Genomic DNA, 13,386 nt, shown 5'->3' with positions numbered 1-13,386 from the left:
GTCGATAAAAAAAAAGTTTTCCCTAAGTGGCAGCCCTGGACACAGATACCAGGGGGGTGAGGGCATGAGTGGAGGGGTGGGGGTAATGGGGGGGATAAGGACACATATGTAATACCTTAATCAAAAAGAAAAAAAAGAAGAAAAATAAATAAAATCATTTTTTGTGAGAATTGTCAGCTGAACATATTCAAGAACACCCGAATGGTGAGTAATATATTTATTTTTATAATATTCATTGAAAATTGATTTCTTTAAATTAAATTCAAAATGTCGTGGTGTGTGGGGATGGTTTCTGTTTTGGACGCGTGGCAGTTAACTGGTTAATAAACTGTTCAAACTTTTAAAGAGACTTCCTCCACTGCCAGAGATCTTGAATAGCCTCCTGCTCAGTTATCCAGAAACAATTATTCACATAATTGATGAGCTTGGCTTCTTCTTTGGGAAGAGAACCATCTTTTTCTATACTTGCTTGCATTTTTTTCTTTAATATCTTCTGCAGAACTACTTTTGTTTTGTTTTGTTTTGTTTGTTTGTTTAAGGATTCTTGACCTTTTGATCTTGGTGTTAATGGTTTTGAATCTTTTTCATTCTGGTTTGATTTTGCATATTTGGCTGGTGTATCTCAGATTTCTTTACTGGAGCTTTTTCTTCAGCTTCCTCATCCTCAAAATCATCATCATTGTTGTCCTCATCATCTTCAGCAGCAGCAAGTTTTACTTTTATTTCTGTGTAAACTTACTACCACTTCCAGGGTTAAAACACTTTCCAAATACACTTAGGAGTTTCACATCGTCCTCCTCTTCATCTTCTGACTCTGCATCTTCTTCCCCCAGCTACTAAACGCTGTCCACTAACCACACTGACCCACATTTCAACCATAAGACCACAAGTGGTGTTATTTCAAAGTCACCAAGGGAAACCATTGGCTGTACAAACATTTTCAAAGTTGACGATGTTACTTTAATTGGACTGCCTTCATAATTCATTGTTTCTTCTTCAACAATGTGCAATTCATCCTTTGAACCAGCCCCTAAACTGGCTGTTCTTTTTTTTTAATATATTTTATTGATATTTTACAGAGAGGAAGGGAGAGAGAGAGTTAGAAACATCGATGAGAGAGAAACATCGATCAGCTGCCTCCTGCACTCTCCCTACTGGGGATGTGCCCGCAACCCAGGTACATGACCTTGACCGGAATCAAACCTGGGGCCTTTCAGTCCCCAGGCCGACGCTCTATCCACTGAGCCAAACCGGTTCCGGCGTGGCTGTTCTTTTTCAAAAAAATATTTTTATTGATTTCAGAGAGGAAAGGAGAAGGAGAGAGAGAGAAAAAACATCACTGATGAGAGAGAATCATTGATCGGCTGCCTCCTGCACACCCCACACTGGGGATTGAACCTGCAACCCGGGCATGTGCCCTTGACCGGATTTAGACCCAGGACCCTTCAGTCCGCAGGCCAACGCTCAATCCATTGAGTCAAACCAGCTAGAACTAAAGTGAATGTTCTTAAAGATAATTAGTGCTCATTTTCATCATTATCCACCTTAAAGTTATAATCTTTGTTGGCCTTTAGTTCACAACCGAAAAGATAGTTCTGGGGCCTCAGAGAGCTCATGTCCATGTCCATCGAATGTTCCATGGGGTGGTGGCAGACACATAGGTGGGAAAAAAGGCAGACAAAGATAAACTATTTCTGTTCCACAGAACAGACACAAAGGCCGGAATCATACAAAGGACTATTTTTAATATTTTGAGGACCCACCATACTCTTTATGATAGTGACTGCACCATTTTACTTTCCCATGTACAATGAATGAGGGTTCTATTTTCATCACATCCTTGCTAACATTTGTTATTTTGCTGTTTGATAATAGGCACTCTGACTATTGGTAGGTGATATTTCATATTGGTTTTCATTTGCATTTCCCTAATAATTAGTAATGTTAAACATCTTTTTGTTCACCTGTTGGCCATCTGTGTGTTTTCTTTTGGGAATATGTCTATTAAAGTCCTTTGCTTATTTTTAATTGGATTATTGTTATAATAAGTTTTGTAAGTTCTTTATATATTTTGCATATTAACCCCGTATCAAATATATTATTTGAAAATATCTTCTCCCATTAAGTAGGTTGCCTTTTTGTTTTGTTGCTGGCTTCCTTCACTGTGCACAAGCTTCTTAGTTTAATGCAGTTCTATTTGTTTATTATTACTTTTGTTGCCCTTGCCTGAGGAGACTGATCCAAAAAAAAATATTTCTAAGTCTAATGTGAAAAAATGTACTGCCTATGTTTTCTTCTATGAATTTGTAGTTTCAAGTTTAACTTTCAAGTCTTTAATCCATTTTGATTTTTTTTTGTCATTGTGCAAGTTAGTGATCCGATTTCATTCTGTTGCGTGTAGCTGTCCAGTTTTCCCAGCACCATTTCATTGAAAAGACTGTTTTCCCCTTTGTATATTCTTGCCTCTTTTGCCTTATTAATTGATAATATATTCATGGGTTTATTTCTGGGCTCTCTATTTTATTTCATAGATCTATGTGTCTGTTTTAGTGTCAGTACCTTATTGTTTTGATTACTATAGTTTGAAGTATAGCTTAAAATCAGGGAATGTGATACTTCCAGCTTTGTACTTCTTTCTCAAGATTGCTTTGTCTCTTGCAGTGGTTCTCAACCTTCTGGCCCTTTAAATACAGTTCCTCATGTTGTGACCCAACCATAAAATTATTTTCGTTGCTACTTCATAATTGTAATATTGCTACTGTTATGAATCATAATGTAAATATCTGATATACAGGATGGTTTTAGGCGACCCTTGTGAAAGGGACATTCGACCGCCAAAGAGGTCGCGACCCACAGGTTGAGAACCGCTGCTTTAGAGTCTTTTGTGGTTCCACACACATTTTAGAATACTTTGTTCTAGTTCTGTTATATATACCATTGTTATTTTGATGGTCATTGCATTGAATCTGTAGATTGCTTTGGGTAGTATTTTATTAATATGAATTATTTCAATCATAGAGCATTGTACACCTTTTTATTAATTTTTTCAGTGTGTTATAGTCTTCAGATTATAAGTCTTTTCTCTCCTTGGTTAAACTTATTCCTAGATATTTTATTCATTTTGATGAAGTTAGTAAATAAGATTGTTCTCTTAGTTTCTCTTTCTGATAGCTCATTATTATTATTATAGAAAAGCAACCAATATCTGTGTATTAATTGTGTATCCTGCAACTTCACTGAATTCATTCATTAGTTCTAATAAAGTTTTTGTTAAGTTTTTAAGGTTTTCTATATATAGTATCATGTAATCTGCAAATAATGACTTTTATTTCTTCCTTTCCAATTTAGATGCCTTTTAATTTTTTATTGCTTAATTGATGTATCTGGAACTTCCAATACTGTTTTTTAAAAGTAGCAAGAGTGGAGAGAAACCAAGATGGGAGCATAGGTAAACACCGGAGATTGCTGCCTCGCACAACCACTTCAAAAATACAACTAAAAGACGGAACGGACATCACCCAGAACCACAGGAAGGCTGGCTGAGGGGAAATTCTACAACTAGGAGGAAAGAGAAAAGCATACCAAGACTCAGAGGAGGTGCAGTGTGGAAAATACAAAGGTGCGGAGGTGCGTGCGGAGCGGGCTGGCGGCAGAGGGCGCGGTTGTCTGTTTCAATCCGGAGTGAGTCTCAGGCTCTGAGGTACAGTTCCTGGCGAGTCTCTGAGGACCCAGACTCAAACAGGAGAAGCGGGACTGTCTGGCTTCGGTCAGAACTCGAGGGCAGCTTTCTCTCCAAGGTTTGCAGCAGTTGCTGGCACTCTGAGAGGCAGAGCCTCTGGGGACGGGACTGAGAGCAGCCATAACTGCTTCTCCGCTCTCCCTGTTGATCCCCTGGGACCTGCCCTGCCCAAGCCTTGCACAGAGGCATTTGCGGGATAGCCTTAGGCAAAGGCTAGATTAGCACCTCCCTAGAGGACAGAAGTTCTCCCACTGCAGACATAGCTGATTCTCACAGCCAGTTGGCCTGGAGGTCAAATCCCCCCCAGTATTACTGACAACAATCAAGGCTTAACTACAACAAGACTGTGCACAAAGACCACAAGGGGGTGCACCAAGAAAGCATAAAAAATGCAGAGACAAAGAAACAGTACAAAAATGACAGAAATGGAGGATATAGAGTTCAAAACCACACTTTTAAGGTCTCTCAAGAACTGTCTAGAAGCCGCCGATAAACTTAGTAAGGCCTTCAAAAAGACTGGTGAGACCGCCGATAAATATAGTGAGATCCTCAAGAAATCTAATGAGACCCTCGATGTTGTGATAAAGAACCAACTAGAAATTAAGCATACACGGACTGAAATAAAGAATATTATACAGACTCCCAACAGCAGACCAGAGGAGTGCAAGAATCAAGTCAAAGATTTGAAATGCGAAGAAGCAAAAAACACCCAACTGGAAAAGTAAAATGAAAAAAGAATCCGAAAATACGAAGATAGTGTAAGGAGCCTCTGGGACAGCTTCAAGCGTACCAACATCCGAATTATAGGGGTGCCAGAAGGTGAGAGAGAGCAAGATATTGAAAACCTATTTGAAGAAATAATGACAGAAAACTTCCCTTTCCTGGTGAAAGAAATGGACTTACAAGTCCAGGAAGCACAGAGAACCCCAAACAAAAGGAATCCAAAGAGGACCACACCAAGACACATCATAATCAAAATGCCAAGAGCAAAAGACAAAGAGAGAATCTTAAAAGCAGCAAGAGAAAGAAACTCAGTTACCTACAAGGGAATACCCATACGACTGTCAGCTGATTTCTCAACAGAAACTTTGCAAGCCAGAAGGGAGTGGCAAGAAACATTCAAAGTGATGAATACCAAGAATCTACAACCAAGATTACTTTACCCAGCAAAGCTATCATTCAGAATTGAAGGTCAGATAAAGAGCTTCACAGATAAGGAAAAGCTAAAGGAGTTCATCACCACCAAACCAGTATTATATGAAATGATGAAAGGTATCCTTTAAGAAGAGGAAGAAGAAGAAAAAGGTAAAGATACAAATTATGAACAACAAATACACATCTATCAACAAGTGAATCTAAGAATCAAGTGAATAAATAATCTGATGAACAGAATGAACTGGTGATTATAATAGAATCAGGGACATAGAAAGGGAATGGACTGACTATTCCTTGGGGGGAAAGGTATGTGGGAGATGCAGGACAAAAATTGTGCACCTATGGATGAGGACAGTGGGTCGGGAGTGAGGGCAGAGGGTGGGGTGGGCACTGGAAGGAGGAGAGTTATGGTGGGGGGGGAGAGGAACAAATGTAATAATCTGAGTGGACATCCTTACCTTATTCCTGATCTTAGAAGTAAAACGTATAGTTTTTCACTGTTAAGTTTGATGTTAGCTGTGGGTTTGTCATATATGGTCTTTATTATATTGAGGTATATTTTTTCTTTACTTACTTTTTTGAGATTTATTTACTATAAATGGATGTTGAATTTTTTAGTCTACTGAGATGATCATATGATTTGTATCATTTGTTTTGTTAATGTGGTGTATCATCATAATGAATGATTTGCAGATGTTGAACTTCCTTGTATCCCTGGAATAAATCTCACTTGATAATGGCATACAATTCTTTTAATGTATTGTTAAATTTTATTTGCTAATATTTTATTGAGAAATTTTGGATCAATATTTATTGGGGATATTGGCTTGTAATTTTGAGTGGACAGTGTCTTTGTCTGGTTTTAGCATCAGGGTAATGTTGGCATAGTAAAATGGGTTTGGAAGCATTCCTTCCTCCTCAGTTTTATTAAAAAATTTGAAAAGATTAGGTATTAACTCTTCTTTAAATATTGGTATAGTTTACATTTGAAGCCATCTACTATAATATTTTATATCTGATAACATGCTCTCATGAACTTCATTTCATGTGGTTCCTTTAAAAATCCTATGGGGACATAAATATCTTTTAAAATGATGTCAAACCGTATTCTGATTTTCTTTGCTTGACACACACACAAGGCATTCAAGAAATATTTATGAAACATTTTAATGATTAATAAACTAATGCTTAGCCATGACCTGCCCATGAACCAAGTCAAACAGCTGTCAAGTAGTGGAGCTAGGACTGGAAGCCAGGTCTCCCACAGCCAGACCAAGATTAAAGCAAGCTTCTGTTTGGCTACTTTCTTTGTATTTTTTTGTTTTGTTTTATTGTTATGCCCAGATTTCAAAATCCCCAAAGACAGACCACTAGTGAGCCGAGTATGATGCAAAAGCAAAGAGTCTTTATTCAAGCCCGAGCTTGGCCCCGCTAGCCTCCTTACCGACTCAGTGGCAGGATGAGAGAGAGAGCCAGCCCCAAGAGAACAAAGATTATATAGGCCAGTCATTTGGGTGGGCTTAGGTGAGTGACGTGGGTGACAGAGATTGGTCAGTTTCAGGTCAGGGTTTTATTCCAGGGTTTTTCAGCAGGGTCTTACAGCACAATGGTCAGGAAATGACCAACACATTCCTAGGCTTGAGCCATACCCCACTACTTCCTGACTGGTCAAGAGCGATGTATAAGGAGCATTCTGTGGTATGGCCTAATTTTGACCTTAGCTTTGTTCTTGGAACTTCATTGGTCCACTCAGGTGGTGGTTGGGGGAGTCAGGACATTTCTGACATTTCTGCGGTTACTCCCAGTAGGGAGGTCAGGTTGAGGACCCAGCTTTACAAGATGGAGGATAATCAGTCCCGCTTTGTCCTTTCAATATCTGCTGGATTACAACACAAGCAACAAAAAACAACTCTGACCGATTTAGCAAAAAAGGATAGGGCTATTCACAGAAAAGCTAAAATACCTGAGCCAGAAAGCAAGAGATCATCACATATCTGGGCAGGAACAAAACAAGGGTATGCTCCTGGGATCCAGTGTCAGGATGGTTAATATGTACTTCAAAATAGACCATTCTTGGATGCTATAGTCACCATTCAGAGTCCCAGGAAAGAGTCTGATGGGCTTATGATGCAGCTGGGTCAACCCCTGGTCAGGGAAGTTGTCTGGTCATGAGTCTCTTAACTGATATTCACAAAAGAATATTGGGTATACAAGAGCAAATGATTTCTCAAATAAAATCAGTACCAAAACTAGGGGAGGGAAGGTATTACTAGGCAAAAAAGAGCAGATGTCATGGATAAATGAACTGCATTCTTCTAATTAAATATTGGTGTATTTGGTCTGAATATTTTCAAGAATATTTAACAAAAAGGTGGAAAGGCTACTACAGCCTTGTGCAACATCATAAGCTTTCTTTCATTCATGTATCTTGCACCATTCTCCTAGGGCCTGTGAATGGTGCCCGCTCAGATTGTACAGGCCAAGAGCTAGCCTGGCCATCTCCCAAATCCAGGTTGTAGAGTTGTGTCATTTTAAGGGGTCATTCAGATTTTATCTTGGATGCCAGATTTTATTCTTAAGTACTATATTAAACGTCAGCAGTGATGGGAATTGTATTTCCTTATGGAGGTACTCTTGATGTATTTATCTCAGAAAGCTCAAATACTAAACTCATTCATGCTAAACTGAAAGATTTTATAGGACATTCTCCTGACTGAACCCTTTGTAGCACAATCAATTGCTTTCATATAATGGAAATATTTACATGTGTGCTTAATGTTAATTAAGCTTTATGTAACTTCAATCTGAGGACTTAGTTGGCAAACCTATAACCCGTGTCTTAAAAAAAAAAACTTTATTGAAGTATGTTATACATACAACAAAATGTGCCCCTTTAAGTGTATAATTCTTTTAGTTTTGACAAAAGAATATGCTTCTGTAACACCACTACAAACAAGATGTAAAACATTATGTCATCCCCCTCAATTTTTATGCCCCTTGAAATCAAACTCCCTCAAGTAAACACTGATATAACTTTTATCACTTTAGATTAGTTTTGCCTCTTTTAGAAGTTCATATTAAATGGAATTATACTGTATGTTGACTTTTCTGTCTTACTCTTTTTATTCAAAATAAGGTTTTTGAGATTCATCTATGTTATTGTACGTATCAACAGTTTGGATTGCCAAGAAGTTTCTTATTATATGATTATGCCACACTTTGTTTATCCATTAACCTGTTGATGAAAATTTGCACTGTTTCTGGTTTTAGGCTACTATGAATAAAGCTACTGTAAAATTTGTGTACCAGTGAGAAGAAAAATGGTTTTATTATCTATGTTTTCTTTTATATGACACAACATAGTATAGTTATGGAAATTGCCTTTGAATCCAAAGTATCTGCATTCTATTTCACTGTTACACAAGCAATTTTACTGTTCGATAAGCTGGCTCTCACAGCTTATAGAACAGCAATATACTCAATATTCCCAACTTTAAATGAGAGAACTAACATTATCCAAAATGTTATCTAAATTCTTAATTTAACTTCTTGCTTTATAAAACTTTCTCAAGTCATGCTACTCAAAACTAACCATTTTCTTCTTCATTTTACCCAAGTTCTTTATTTATAGCACTGATATAATTAATTCACATGAAAAATTACCTACAATTAAATTATGTGAACATACATTTTCCTTTAGCAATTTGTGACATTTGGGTAGCTCATATTCCCAGTTTGTAGCACAATGTTGTGTATATTAGTTATAAAATGAATGTTCAATATATCCAGGGTATGGCTCACTCATCCTAGTTCTGAATGCACTACAAAAAATTCAAATTGGATAAAAATAAATATCTGTACACATACTTACGCTAAATAAGCATTTACTACTCAAACAATTGATAATTTTTTTAAAAAGTTAACTATTTTTGCTTTACTATGCCTGAGAGTACATAGGACCCCCAAAAATGAAACACAGTAGCCAGTGAGATAACATTGAAGTCTCAACAGAGAAATAATACATTTAAAGAAAGAAAATTATAGCAAAACTAGATTAAATGATTTGTATGTTTGTTTTTAAATATATTTTTATTGATTTCAGACAGGAAGGGAGAGGGAGAGAGAGAGAAACATCGATGATGAGAGAGAATAATTGATTGGCTGTCTCCTCCATGCCCTACACTGGGGATCGAGCCTGCAACATGGACATGTGCCCTGACTAGGAATTGAACTGTGACCTCCTGGTTCATAGATCAATGCTCAACCACTGAGCCACACTGGCCAGGATACATTAAATGTTTTATAAAAACAACACAAAGGTGTACAAAATATATGATAAATTAAAATTTGTATAAAAAGTCTTAAATGGAATACTATGTGGTTGTAAAAAATGAAGGATCTCAAATGAACAAAATCTAATGAATAAAATAAACTGATGAACAAAATAGATGCAGAGACATAGAACCATGAACAGACTGGTGAATTTCAAAGGGAAGGTGGAGGTTGGGGTTTGGGGTGGGGGAGATTAACTGGGGAACTTATATTCATATATGCATAGCCCATGGACACAGACAATAGTGTGGTGAAGGCTTGGGAGGGTCGGGTGCAGGAAGAAGGGGTTAACTGGGGGGGGGGAGGGGGACAACAACACAAAAGAGGACATCTGTAATACTTTCAACAATAGAGATATAAAAAAAAAAAAGAGAGAGAATGGGGAAGAAAATGGCAGCCAAATAGGCAGAAGTATTGTGTACCTCCTCCTGGAGCCAGGCCAGAAAAGCAACTAAATTGGAGAACGCCCACCCAGAATTAACAAATTAGACAACTGAGAAGACAATTTTCAATAAGGGAGGGCAGGGGACGCCTAGAGAATGCCGCTTGTCAGCCATAACCTGCGTGGAACCACCACTGTGCCCTGGCAGTTAGTGGTACAGTACCTCCTGGCAGACTCCAAGATGTCTGTAGTGAGCACTCGCCAGAGTGACCTCCCACACCAGGCCTCCTCACCAGTCTGCCAGGACCCAGTGTCCCAGGATCCAGCAGTGAGTGCAAGCCAGGGGGACCTGCCAGCACTCTGGGCTCCAGAACAGTGCTGCCAGTTTGACCAAGAGCCATCTAGTGTCTGCTTCATCCAGAGGCTCAGAACCTTCTGTGAGGGTGACCTGTAGCAACCCACTGTGCACCCTAGTATGGGCCACAGGAGAGTGTGGACTGTGCAACCCAGAGAAACATGCCCCCACTCCACCCTGGGCCTAGGACGTTCACCCCTGGAGTAACTCAGCCCATACCCGACTCCAAGCCACAGGAGAGCCCTGACTATGAGATCGAGACCAACCCACACCCACTCCACCCCAGCCCCTGGGACAGTCTTGCTGAGGTTACCCAGAACAACCCAGCATGTGGCTAACTCTGGGCCACGGAGAGCACTGCTAGGGAAACCCAGAACAATCCAGCATGCCCAGCCAGGGGCATACAGGGCCTCACTGCAAGTGTGATGCCAGAGGAACCTAAGGTGCCATCCTGCCACAGGTAACAGGGCCACACAGTTAACTGCACGCCAGAGGGCTCTGGGTCCTCACAGGCAGTTGCACACCAGAGGAACTGTGCACACGCTCCCACCAACCCAAGCATCTGAAGTGTACAACTGAGGAACCAGATCTGTGGGAAAAGAAGATACAACTCAGAGCAGAGATTATAAAGGTGTGAGACTCAAGGCAGACCCAGCCTCTAGGCTAATGATTTCTGGACCATTGGCCTAATAGGGTCTTCAACCTCTCAATCCCCAAGCAGGGTGCCCAGGGCCAGAAAGAGACAGCAAAAATGGGGAGACAGCAAAAATGGGGAGACAAAGAAGCAACCCTCAAAGGAAAGAAAAGAAGGAATAGCCAGACAATGAACTAAATAAAATGGAGGCAAGCAATATGTCAGAGAAAGAATTCAGAGTAAGGGTCATAATGTATCTAAACTGGCTGGATGAGAAAATCAACAGCATATGTAAGAATCCAAGAGGAAATGAAGAATTTTATAGATACAGTATAAACACAAGAAGACTAGTAGACTAGAATCAGAGGGCCGAATCAGCGAGTTAGAAGATAGGGTAGAAAAACATACTCAATCTGAACAGCAATTGGGAAAAAAAAATTAAAAAGCAGGAGGAGAATTCAAGGGAGCTTTGGGACAACTTGAAATAAAGCAACACCTGCACGATAGAGGTGCCAGAAGGTCAAGCAAAGGAGCAAGGAATAGAAAGCCTAATTGAAAAAATAGTGACAGTAAACTTCTTTGACTTGGGGAGGAAAAAAGTTACACAAGCACAGAGTCCCAAAAAATTGAACCCAAAAAACATACACCAAGACACGTTGTAATTACCATGTCAAACGTTAATAACAAAGAAAGAATCTTAAGAGCTACAAGAGAGAGAAGAAGTTACCTACAAGGGACCTCCCATTAGACTGTCAACTGATTTCTCAACAGAAACGCATCAAGCCAGAAGGGAATGGAATGAAGTATACAAACTGATGCAAAGCAAGGGACTGAATCTAAGAATACTTTATCCAGAAAGGCTACCAATCAACATTGAAGGTGAAATCAGGAGCTTTGCAGACAAAAAAAAAAAAAAAAGGCTAAGGGAGTTTATTACCACGAAGCCAGCAATGCAAGAAATGCTAAAGGGATTTTGGAAAAAGAAGAAATAGGGAAGAAGGAACACAGGCATAAAGAATAAAAATGGCAACAAGCAAATACCTATCAATAATAACCTTAAAGGTAAATGGATTAAATACTCCAATCAAAAGACATAGGGTGGATGAATGAATAAGAAAATGTGACAGATATATCTGCTGTCTACAAGAGATCCACCTCAGAACAAAGGACTCACACAGACTGATGGTGAAGGGATGGAAAAAAAACATTTTCAGGCAAATGGAAATGAAAAAAAAGCTGGGGTAGCAATACTTATATCTGACAAATTAGACCTCAAAGTGAAGGCTATAACAAGAGATAAGGAAGGCCACTTCATAATACTAAAGGGAAAAATTGAACAAGAGGATATAACTCTGGTAAACATATGTCCACCCAATACAGGAGCATCCAAATACACACACACAAAAAACCTTTTGGAGCATATCAAGGGAGAGATTGACAGCAATACAGTCATAGTAGGGGACTTTAATACCCCATTAACAACAATGAGTAAATCCTTTAAACAAAAAATCAGCAAAGAAACATCAATCCTTAATGACTCACTAGATCAGATGGAATTAATTGACATCTTCAGAACATTTCACCCCAAAGCTATAGAATATACATTCTTCTCAAGTGCACATGGAATATTTTCTTTTTTTGTTGTTTTTTTGTTTGTTTATTTTTTAAATATATTTTTATTGATTAAGATATTACATATGTGTCCTTGTCCCCACATTGCCCTCTACCCCCCCCCCCCCCGCTCATGCCCTCACCCACCCCCCCGTTGTCCGTGTCCATTGGTTAGGCCTATATGCCTGCATGTAAGTCCTTTGGTTGATCTTCCCCCTTAACCCCACCCTCCCCTACCCTCCCTCCAAAGCCCAACAGTCCAATCAATGCCTCTCCGTCTCTGGATCAGTCCTTGTTCATGAGTTTATGTTGTTCATTATATTCCACAAATGAGTGAGATCATGTGGTATTTATCCGCTCTCCAGTTCCATCCATGCTGTGGCAAATGGTAAGAGTTCCTTTTTCTTCTTCCTCTTCTTAAAGAATACCTTTCAGCATTTCATATAATGCTGGTTTGGTGGAGATGAACTCCTTTAGCTTTTTCTTATCCGTGAAGCTCTTTATCTGACCTTCTATTCTGAATGATAGCTTTGCTGGATAAAGTAATCTTGGTTGTAGGTTCTTGCTATTCATCACTTTGAATATTTCTTGCCACTCTCTTCTGGCCTGCATGGTTTCTGTTGAGAAATCACCTGACAGTCGTATGGGTACTCCCTTGTAGGTAACTGACTGTCTTTCTCTTGCTGCTTTTAAGATTCTCTCTTTGTCTTTTGCTCTTAGCATTTTAATTATGATGTGTCTTGGTGTGGTCCTCTTTGGATTCCTTTTGTTTGGGGTTCTCTGCGCTTCCTGGACGTGTAAGTCTATTTCTTTCACCAGGTAGGGAAAGTTTTCTGTCATTATTTCTTCAAATAGGTTTTCAATATCTTGCCCTTTCTCTTCTTCTGGTACCCCTATAATTCTGATGTTGGTACGCTTGAAGTTGTCCCAGAGGCTCCTTACACTATCTTCATATTTTTGGAATCTCTTTTCTTTTTTCTTTTTCAGTTGGGTACTTTTTGTTTCTTTGTATTTCAAATCTTTGACTTGATTCTTGGGATCATCTTGTCTGCTGTTGGATCTCTGTAGATTATTCTTTATTTCAGTCAGTGTATGCTTAATTTCTAGTTGGTCCATTTTCATGTCCTCCATGGTCTCACTATACTTATTGAGGGACTCATTAAATTTATCGGCGGTTT

General features: G+C 39.1%; 1 pseudogene across 1 annotated transcript; it reads right to left on the bottom strand.

Moving 5' to 3' along the window:
* Positions 1–340: 340 nt before the first annotated feature.
* Positions 341–1,640, bottom strand: LOC308511364 (nucleophosmin-like; annotated as a pseudogene). Its single transcript has 2 exons — positions 1,484–1,640; positions 341–1,039 (listed from the first exon to the last, which is right to left on the bottom strand). The product of its transcript is annotated as a nucleophosmin-like (transcript).
* Between the last annotated feature and the right edge of the window lie 11,746 nt (positions 1,641–13,386).

This window comes from Myotis nattereri (assembly GCF_964212035.1).
Source record: "Myotis nattereri genome assembly, chromosome: X".
NCBI classification, from domain to species: Eukaryota; Metazoa; Chordata; class Mammalia; order Chiroptera; family Vespertilionidae; genus Myotis; species Myotis nattereri.
Note: the sequence above shows the minus strand (reverse complement) of the source record. Positions and strands in the feature narration are given on the sequence as shown.